This window comes from Notamacropus eugenii, chromosome 1 (genome assembly GCF_028372415.1).
Source record: "Notamacropus eugenii isolate mMacEug1 chromosome 1, mMacEug1.pri_v2, whole genome shotgun sequence".
Classification (NCBI taxonomy): Eukaryota; Metazoa; Chordata; class Mammalia; order Diprotodontia; family Macropodidae; genus Notamacropus; species Notamacropus eugenii.
Genome location: NC_092872.1, coordinates 17,157,451 through 17,166,759, shown reverse-complemented (window position 1 = coordinate 17,166,759; position 9,309 = coordinate 17,157,451). Strand labels below are relative to the sequence as shown.

Here is a 9,309-nt window from a genome sequence, read left to right as displayed (position 1 = left end):
AAAACAAAGCTAGTTAGTTGAAACAATAATACTATCAGTAGACATGTAGATGTGTTCGTATCTCTGTGTTTGTCACAACATAATTATAAGCAGTAGCATATATGCAAAATGGAAATCTTATTTCAGCAAGAGCACAATGGAAAACAGTCCAATAGACATAACAGTAAGTAAACAAGCAATTCAAAACGCAGCATTTCATATGTACAATCTATCTTTATTTTTCTCAGTCCTCTTCAGCTCCTGTACAGTCTGCATGGAAGGTCAAAATGTGTAGGTAGCAGGTCCCAGATTGTAACTTACATGAATCTGGCCAGAATTTTCAACAGATTAGAAGTTCCAATTGGTAGTGTCACTCTGGAGAGTACTAGAGAGCCAGCACTCTGACAAGAGCCAAAGTGTCCCTCCTGGCCAGCCCCAACCTCTGTGTCCACAGATCTCTCTAATTTTCTTCCTAATCTGCCCTGACCTGGAAAAAAAATAATTCACTATGACATTTTTCTTAGATTTCTGGATAAAAATTTAGTCTGTCATATATTCTAGGATGTTGGTGGGGAGGTATGCTGGAAAAACTAGGCTTTTACCCCACCATCTTAACTCTGCCCCCTTTCTTCTACTTTCAAATGCTTCAGTACAATATTCTGGACATAACAGTATACAAGAAAAAAAAAAAGCTAGAATCAGGTAATAAGAAAATTATTGTTCTCACCAAATGATTAAGAGTCAGAAGCTTTGAATATCATCATGTTGGGTTTGCAAGATGCTTCAAAATTCTATACTTCAATATACTATTCTTGCCTTGTAGCAAATTCACATCTAAAAGGATATCCAAGAGGCAATCAACATCAGGATGGATACATTCTTAAAGACAAGTAGGATTCAACTTGTCAGTAAATGTCTAAAACATTTAAACAGATTCTGACAATAACCCCTGTTTTGGGGTTTGCTGATAGAAGAAAACCTTGCTTTTTGCATACCTATTTTAGTGGTAGATTGAGGAGCGAGATGCTCTACATAAAATTCCAAATGGAGATTTGTGTGGCATAGTATAACCCAGGAGAGGTTTAAATAAAAGTGAATGCAGCTGTCCATCTCACAAGGTACATTTCCAATCTTCCGAACTCTAGTTCCTTTCCAGATCTGAATTCTTTGGGCAAGTCTGCTGTACCTACAACATCTCTACTTGGATAAGTTATTATTTCAGATTCACAAATCCCCAAAACATTTTCCCCATTTGAGAGTATTTTTTCCAATTACGAGTAAGGATAGTTTTTAACATTCACTTATATAAAATTTTGAATGCCAAATTTTTTCTCTCTACTCCCTCTTTCCCAAGACAGTATGTAATCTAATACAAGTTATACATGTATAGTCATATTAACCATATCATTTTTCATCTGATAGCATCAGATCTGCTCCATTTCTCATCTTCTTTACCCCTTGTCAATAAGATTAATTATTTACAATAACTCGGGCTCAAAACCTCATGACCATCTTTAATTTATCCTTCTCCTTCAAATCTTATATCCAAATGGTTATCGAATTCTGTTGTTTCTTTCTTTTAAAATGTCTTTCAGATCCACCCCTTCTTTATTACTGTTTCTCTCACCCTGTGTCAAATTTGTGTTACATCATGCCTCCATTAATGGAACTTAATTTATAACTGTCTACTTCGTTGTCCTCCCTTCCTCCATTCTGTTTCTCTTGAAACAGTCTCCCTGTCAGTAACATATTGACTACTACTGATTGGCTACTAAATTCCCTATTCTGACATTCACATATCTCCACTATGTGACCTTAACTTATTTGAGTAACCTGATCTCCAGCCACGTGCCCAAATATGACCCCTGCTCCTGTATACCCACACATTTGTTCAGGCTCATTTCCAAGTTTTCAGTTCCATTTCTTTTTTTTAATGCCCCTCCAAATCCCATCCACATTTCAAATACAGCTATGTGATGCGATTGTAAAAGCACTGCAATGAAGATGGAAAATCTGGTAATTTAGTCACACTCCTGGTGCTCACTATCTATGTGACTCTAGTTAAGACATCACTTTTTCTTAGCCTTCAGTTCTGACACTCCATCCACTGCATCATCTAGATGCCCACAAATATTACACAATATCAAATGAAGTCTCATTTCTGAGTGGCAATAACTTTTTTTTTCCATAATCAAGTCTGCATACAACATAAAACAGCTCTTCCAAAGATTCACTTCTGACAAAAAATCCTCTACATAATCCTTTCCCCTTCCCTCTTAATAGATCCTCCTCTCTGATCTTCCTGAAAAAAATGAGACTAGACATCCTTTGGTCTGTTGTCCTATTTCTTACCTCAAAATCACTCACCCTGTTGATGTTTCATCCAGTCTCTTAAGAAGAAATGACTCTTTTTCCACGAAAGGAAATTCCTATACTTCCACATTTCCATTATGGGAGTTTATTTTTATTCAGTTCAGTTCAGTTCAGTTAAATCCAAACCAATTCAATAAACATTTTTAAGCATCTGTTTTCTTGAAGGCACTGAGCTAAGCCCTGGAGATACAAAGACAAATATGAAATAATCTCTGAATTCAAGGATCTTATAGTGTACTGGGATATATAAAATTTTCAAGTGAGTAAGTACAAAGTATATGCAAAGTAAAGAAAGCTATTTTCAAGAATGAGTGCTAACAGCTAGAAAGAGCAGAAAAAAGACTTGTTTAGGAGGGAACACTTGAGCTACACTTGGAAAGAGAGTAATTTATAATCCCCCCTGGAGGCTATCTTCAGATAATAAAACTCTTCATTTGGAAATAAAATTATGTTTTGAAACATTTCCTTTGTACTCACACATCTCCACCACATTGTCCCTACTATCATCTCTACTCTCCCTCTAATTTGTATTCTCTCCATGCCAATTGGTTGTTTCCTTACTGCCTAGAAATATCTGTCCATCCCTATTAGATTTCATCCTTATCTTTCCTTCCTTTATGGCAAGACTTTATTTTAGTTTTAAGATATTAATTATTATTTAAAATAGTAATTAATTAGATATCAATTTATTGCTTAAGATGTCAATAACTTGAAGTAACAGTAGCAGATATCTACTAGCTATAGAATACTAATACCTATTTAAACCATTAATGGCTTAAAGGGACAGTAGTAGCAGCCATTAACATTTATACAGAGTATCCCCCAAGGTCTTTATGTAGTTTTTTTATTACGTTTTTATTTAAAATTTTGAGTTCCAAATTCTGTCCCTGCTTTTCTCCCTCCCCCTTTCCCTCCCTGAGACAATAAGAAATCAGATATTTACTATGTATGTGCAATTATATAAAATATTTACATATTAGTAATTTTGTACAAAAGAATAATTTTGAATAAAAGAAAAAATGAAAGAAAGAAAATGAAAAATACCATTTTCAGTCTTTATTCAATCAATATCAGTTATTTCTCTGGAGGTGGATAATATGCTTCATCATTAGTCCTTTGGGATTGTCTTGGATCATTGTATTGCTGAGAATAGCTAAGACATTCACAGTTCTTCATTGAACAATGTTCCAGTTACTGTGCACAAAGTTCTTCTGGTTCTGTTCACTTCACTATGTATCTGTTAATGTCTTTCTAGGTGTTATTTTTTTTTCTGAAATCGTATTGGTTGTCATTATTTACAGCACAATAATATTCCATTACAATTATTTACCACAGCTTGTTTAGTCATTCCCCAGTTGATAGACATCCTTTGATTTCTAAGTCTTAACTACCACAAATATAGCTATTATGAACATTTTTGGTACAAGTAGGTCCTTTTCCCTTTTTTTGGATGTCTTTGAGATATAGACCTAGCAATAGTAATATGGGATTAAAAGGTATGCACAATTTGGTTACCCTTTGGGAATTATTACAGATTGCTCTTCAGATTGGTTGGATCAGGTCACAACTCCTTAAACAAGGTGTTAATGTGCCAGTTTTCCTACACCCCTCCCAATCCAATACTTCCCTTTTTTGTCGTCATTACGAAAGGTGTGAGGTGATACCTCAGATTTTTTTCTAATTTTCATTCTCTGATCAATAGTGATTTAGACCAGTTTTTTCATATGACTATAGATAACTTTGATTTCTTTGACTGAAAACTGCTTGTGCATATTGTTTGACCATTTATCAATTAGGGAATGACTTGTAGTTTTACAAATTTGACTCAGTTCTCTCTATATATTTGATAAATAAGACCTCTATCAGAGGTACTTTTTGCAATTCCCATCCCCCACCCCAGTTTTCTGCTTTCATTATAATTTTGGTTGCACTGATTTTGTTTGTTGTATGTATATGTGTGTGTTTGTGTGTGTGTGTGTGTGTATAAAATCAAAATATTATGTTTTGTTTTTTATTTTGCAGTGCTCTCTTTTTCTTCTGTCGTCCTAAATTCTTCCCTTATCCATAGATCTGACTCTCTTAATTTGCTTATGGTATCAACCTGTATGGCTAAGTCATGCACCACCCATTTTGACCTTCTCTTCTTATTCAGTGTGAGTTGTTGGTCTATACCTAGTTTCTGCCATATTGTTTTCCAGTTTTCTCAGTAGATTTTTGTCAAATAATGAGTTTTTGTTCCAAAAGCTTGTATCTTTGGATTTATCATGTACTAGATTTCATTGCTCCACCATTTCATTTCTAAGTCAGTACCAGACTGTTTTGATAATTACTGTTTTATAATACAGTTTGAGATCTGACACAACCTTCTTTTGCATTTTTTTCCTTGGTTCTCTTGTTATTCTTGAGTGTTTGCTCTCCCAGATAAATTTTGTTATGTTTTTAGTCCCCATAGAATAAGTTTTTGATAATTAAATTTGCATGACACTGAATAAATAGATTATTTTAGGTAGAATTATATTTTTTATTATGTTGGTTTCATCTATTCACAAGCAATTGACATTTTTCTAATTGTTTAGATCTGACATTATTTGTATGAAAACTGTTTTATAGTTGTGTTCATATAGCTCCTATTTGTTTTGGCAGGTAGGTTCCCAAATATTTTCTATTGTCTACAGTTATTTTGGATGGAATTTTTCTTTTTACCTCTTGTTGCTGGACTTTGTCAGTTATATATAGAAATTCTGATGATTTATGCAGCATATTTGTATGCTTCAATTTTATTAAATTATTAATAATTTCAAATAATTTTTACTTGATTCTCTAAGATTTTCTAAACAAAACATGATCTGCAAAGAGTGATAGTTTTGTTTCCTCATTGTCTATTCTAATTCATTTATTTTTTTCTCTTATTGCTCCAGCTAATGTATCTAGTACAGTATTAAATAACAGAGGTGATAATTGTCATCCTTGTTTCACCCTTGATTGCATTGTGAGGGTTTTAGTTTGTCCTCATTTCATGTAATACTTGTCAATAGTAGGAGGTAGATACTGTTTATCATTTTAAGGAAAGTTCCCTTTATTCCTATGATCTCTAGTTTTATTTTCTTAAATAGGAATGGGTGTTGTTCTTTGTCAAAATATTTTTCTGCATTTATTGAGATAAACATGATTTCTGTTGGTTTTTTTATTTATATAGTTAATAATCCTGATAGTTTTCCTAATGTTGAACCAGCCCTGCATTCCTGGTATAAACCCCACCTGATCATAGTGTGTGAAATTTGTGGCAGATTGCTATAATATCTAATAATAATTACAATTTTTCATCAATATTCATTAGGGTAATTCATCCATAACTTTCTGTCTCTATTTTGCTTCTTAGCAGTTTTGGTACCAGCACAGTATTAGTATTATTAAAAAAAAAATGATAGGACTCATTCTTCTCCTATTTTTTTTCCAAATGGATTATACAAAAGTGGGATTAATTGTTCTTTAAATGTGTGATAGAATTAATATGCTTCTGAGGACTTTTTCTGACAAAATTAATTGATGGCTTGTTTAATTTCTTTTTCATCATTCAACTGAAGCTCTTGTGTCTATAGTCATCAAATTATCTCTTATTTCCCAAGTCCAATCACCTTCTCTCATTTCTCATACTTCTTGATCACTCTGTAGTTTTGATGATCTCTTCTCTCTTGGTTTTTGTGACACCATTATCTTTTAGTCCTCCTTCTACCCATTTGTTCATTCTTCAGTCTCCTTTGCTAGATTTTCCTTTAGAATAGATCGTGCCCACTAAACATAGGCATACCCCAAGTCTCTATCCTGATTCTTATTCTCTTCTCCCTCTGTATTTCCCTTAATTATTTCATTAGCTCCAAGCTACATATCCCGTAAGACACCTTGAATGTCACATGCCCAAAATTGAACTTGTTATCATCCCCCACACACATTTCCTCTTTCTGATTTTTTTATTACTACTGAGTATCCCATCATCCTCCCAGTTGGGTGTCATTCTGTACTCTTCCCTCTCTTTTGTCTTTATTGTATCCAAACTACTGCCAGTTCCTTTTGATTCCATGCCCACATCTCCCTTGGATATGTACCTTTCTATCCTCTAACCTATCTATTACTCAGAAGTATGCTTTCACCATCTAATTCCTGGACCCATGCCATATCCTGCTGATTGTTCTCTCTCTCTCTCTCTCTCTCTCTCTCTCTCTCTCTCTCTCTCTCTCTCTCTCTCTCTCTCTCTCTCTCTCTCTCTCTCCCCTCCCATATGTCCCCACTGTAGTCCATCTTCCATTTATCTATCACATTCATCTTCCTAAAGTGAAGGTATGATCATATTCCTCCCATATTCAGTAAACTAAATGACTCCCTATCACATCAAATGTTGTCTCCTCTGGCATTCAAAACCCTTCATAAACTCAACCTCCTTTACCTTTCCAATATTCTTACAACTTACACCACCTACCCCACATATGATCAAATGGCATTGGCTTCTTTTCTATTCCTTCAATAAGGCACTCCATTTACTTATTCTGTGAAATTTCATTTGCTCTCCCAAAGCCTTCAATACTTTACTTCTTCATCTCTGCTTCCTGGCTTCCTTCAATTCACAATTAAAATACCTTCTTATTTTTTCATAGTCCCCTTTAATACAAGTTTCTTCTTGACTGACTACATTTTATCTTATGTATTTTGATTATTCATAATTGATTCCATATTTTACACCTCGTTAGACTATGGTCCTCTTGAGAGCAAGTGCTGTTTATCCTCCTTTCATTGTTTCCTCAGCACTAAGCATATTATTTAGTTCATAATAGGTGCTTAATCAATGATTTTCAACTGACATCCTTTACACTACTGCTAAAAATTTTCCTAATATATGGATTCATGTTATTCCCTTGCTGAAAAAACCTTTATTGGCTCCCTCTGGAATTAAATATCAACTTTGAAGTCTTGAATTTCAAATTTTATATTCTTGTTCCAACCTAGTTTGTCCCCTCTTTTTTTATGCTACTCTATTTTATTTCTACTTTTCAAATTAAACCACTTTATCAATATTTTCCATCCTCTCCTGATTTCATATACTTGCAAAGACTGCCCCTCGTTCTTAAAATATGCTCCCCCTAATATCCTCATGCAGTAATTCTTCTCTACTGCAAGACTCAGTTCAGCTGCCAACATTTGCTATAAAGCCTTTCTTTATTCCTCCAATTGAAAGTACTTCCATATATATATATATATATATATATATATATATATATATATATATATATATATATATATATATATATATACACATACATATATTCTTTACTATTTTTCACACCCTACCTTACATCTTACTTACTTCTGGGTATGTCATAAATCTCCTATTCAGGCATCTAATGGTAAATGCTTAAAAACTGTCTCTCTGGAAATAAGTAATATACACTCAATGCTCCTTTATGAATATGGATTATTAACATTTTCTCCATCATTTTCTTGCTTTTAGACAATTAACAAAACAATAAAGAGCCCTGTATTTGTAGTGTTTATTGATTTATGGGATGAAAATGCTGGTAATGGAAAATTTCACAGTAGCAACTTTTGAACTGGTTCAAATTGGCTCCAGGAATCATCTGCTAGTATTAAGCAGTAAAATTACTCAGGGAAAAGTCTCTATTGTATTCCAGCATCATCTCTGCAGTACTTAGCATTGTGGCTTCTCTATAGTAGTAGTTGTATCTTAATATTTATTGAAGTTAGTTTAATTATACAGTAATTACCACTTCTGCTTGTTCCTCTTTCCCCTCTCTTGTAAATTTTATTTAGAAAAAAGATGTCTATATTATCAAGACAACTATCATTTTTTCCCATCCCTGACTGTTTCCACTAGAAAAAAAATCTGAATCTTCTGTCTACAATGACTTTTGTTTTCAGACCATGAAGACCCTGAATACATCATTCTCATTGTCCATTGCAATTTCCCCAGAATGATGTGCATTTGAGAGAATCCTATTTGTAGAAAACCCAATAATTAAACATGTATTACTATATTTTGCTTCTGTCCTCGCAGGTTTCTATTCATTATCTACAAGGAGAGAAATAGTATAAGTCAGGAAAGACCTGACTTTCTATTCTTATGCTGTTCCTTAGGTCATGAGTAAGTCACTTAATCATTCTGAGCCTGTTTTCTCATCTGCAAAACAGGAATGCTGATGCCTATAGCAGAAGGAACCAGACTCAGGCAGGATGACTCATGTTTAGCCTCTACTCCTTGGCTATGTGATCCCGGATAACTTGCCCCAGGAAACTTTCTAAGACATTTCAGTGTCAAAAAATTGTAGATCTGAATCTGTAGACAGTTTCCTCAACAGAAGTTCCCTACACTATTGACATCATAAATCCACTGCACACCTTATTAACTACATGCAATTGTTTTGAGATAATGTATGTAAAGCTTTTTTGCAAACCTTTAAGTGCTATTTCAATTTCAGTTACTGTTATTATTCTTGGATATTCTCACAACTGTGGAATTTATTTCATTAAGCATCTTGTGCTTTGGGTAGAGTATCCACAGGCAAGACTAAAATGAGGGTTCAGATTAAATCAGCAAATTCAAACCTTCATAAAGCACTGAGACTTAGCAACATAGCCTTAGATGGCCAAATTGAAATCATAAGAAGTTTATTACCAGATATGATAGAAAGAAATCCCTCTAAATAGATATAACAGAGCTAAAGAGCTCACACTCTGAATTACACTGAGGCCAGAGTTTAATGACTAAGATTAGACAAGGGAACACTAGTGTTTATCAAACCTCCTTTATTTCAATTTGTCATACTCCAGTAAGAAGATATACTGGATAGCTCAATAGCTCAATATCCTATTGAAGAGGTCCTACACAATAATGGTTTCATTCATTCATTCACTCTATGAAGATGGGATCCATGCTTTAATTCAGGGTTT

At 33.9% G+C, this 9,309-nt stretch overlaps 1 long non-coding RNA gene across 1 annotated transcript; it reads right to left on the bottom strand.

Annotated features, from left to right (window-relative positions):
- Positions 1–224: 224 nt before the first annotated feature.
- Positions 225–2,526, bottom strand: LOC140522407 (uncharacterized). The gene is made up of 3 exons (XR_011973332.1): positions 2,347–2,526; positions 707–813; positions 225–466 (listed from the first exon to the last, which is right to left on the bottom strand). It is a non-coding gene; the product is annotated as an uncharacterized lncRNA (long non-coding RNA).
- Between the last annotated feature and the right edge of the window lie 6,783 nt (positions 2,527–9,309).